We start from the raw sequence: 1,576 nt of genomic DNA on the forward strand, positions 1-1,576 counted from the left end.
AGAGCAGCACTAGAGGACTAAGACACCTGGTGTTATTTCAGGTTTGCTTAGATTTCTGTAATGGTGTCATTTCTTTCTTCTATGTATTTCCCGAGCTTTGCCAACTTAGGATTCATCTTCTTCTATAGTCTTCCAGCTTTTCCTTGAGCTCTGTAACCCAGAATGGATCACTGTATAAAACAGGAAGGGACTTACCAATGGATCTTACAAACAACCAGGGATGCGGCTTTTTCCACAAGGGGAGAAAATCGGCTATCTACCTTGGAAGTTCTGCTCACAACTTCATGAGGCCACTCTCCTTAAACTAACTTCTAAGGATAATATTGAACATTTATTTCCCCACCCTTCCCCCAGAAATATCTGCAAACTCACATAAAATTAGCTATAAACATATTCTAGGCAAAGCCAAAAGTACTTTCTATTTTATTTCACATCATAAATTAGGAAAATCCACAGAAATGTACTCCAGTAATAAAGAACTAACAACATTGATGCAGCCTCTAATTTGAATAGAAATCCTCTCCAGTTTTACATTTCATGTGCCACACTAAGATTCAAAAATCAAAGTATAACAACAAAATGAAAGGATAATTACCCTTTATCATGTATATTCAATAAATAATTGAATATCTCTTGAAAAAAAGGATAAAAATGTCAAAATTAATTCCAAATAAATTAAAATCCAATCAAATTCTCTTACCCTTAAGAGTTAAAGTCCCAATTCAAAAGTCTTAAAGTAAGTTATAGAGCTAAAGAAATTAAAGCCTACTCTAATATAATACTATGCCCCTTCTTGCCATTGGATTCACAGTGCTTGGTAGAAATGATGATTTCTTCAGGTGCACAACTTGTTTTCTTTTGTATTGGAATGAGTGTGTTTCTTCAAGACTTCCAAAGCTGTATGACACAATCATCTTAGGCTGCATTCTTTAAGAGAAGCAAAACCAGTAAAGTGTATAAATATATGGAGAGAGATATTTATATCAAGGAAATGGTTCATGAGATTTTAGAGGCTGTAACGTACCAAGTTAGTGGGTCAGGATAAAGGCTTCTCCTGATTCACATAGCCGCAGGGGCTGATGAACCCAAGATCAGCAGATCAGAGAGCAGGAGTCTTGCTTACAGGCTGCAAAGATCTATGAATCCCAAGATCAGCAGGCAAGACTGCAGGTAAGCTGCTAGCTCAAGTCCCAAGAATCAGAGGTCAGACAATAGGAACCAGCTGCAGGATCCAGAGAGAGCAAAAGCCCACAAGCTTTGCCAGAATGTCCACTTACATTGGATGCAGGTCGCACACGCAAGGAAACTCCCTTTCAACTGATTGGCTACTCACAGCAGATCCCATCGTGGAAATGGTCACATTATATCAAATCTTATCATGGAAGTGATCACAACATCATACGACTGCCAAACTACATCATAACTGCCAAGCCACTGAGAATTATGGCCCAGCCAAGTTGACACACGACATTAACCATCACAACATCCTAAATCTCAAATGTCCCTTGCCTCTTAAAACTATCCAGAAAAGTTAGTAGGGTATACAAGACTATTACAACATTGGCCAACACCCACC

Source organism: Trichechus manatus, unplaced genomic scaffold (assembly GCF_000243295.1).
Source record: "Trichechus manatus latirostris isolate Lorelei unplaced genomic scaffold, TriManLat1.0 scaffold00398, whole genome shotgun sequence".
NCBI lineage: Eukaryota > Metazoa > Chordata > Mammalia > Sirenia > Trichechidae > Trichechus > Trichechus manatus.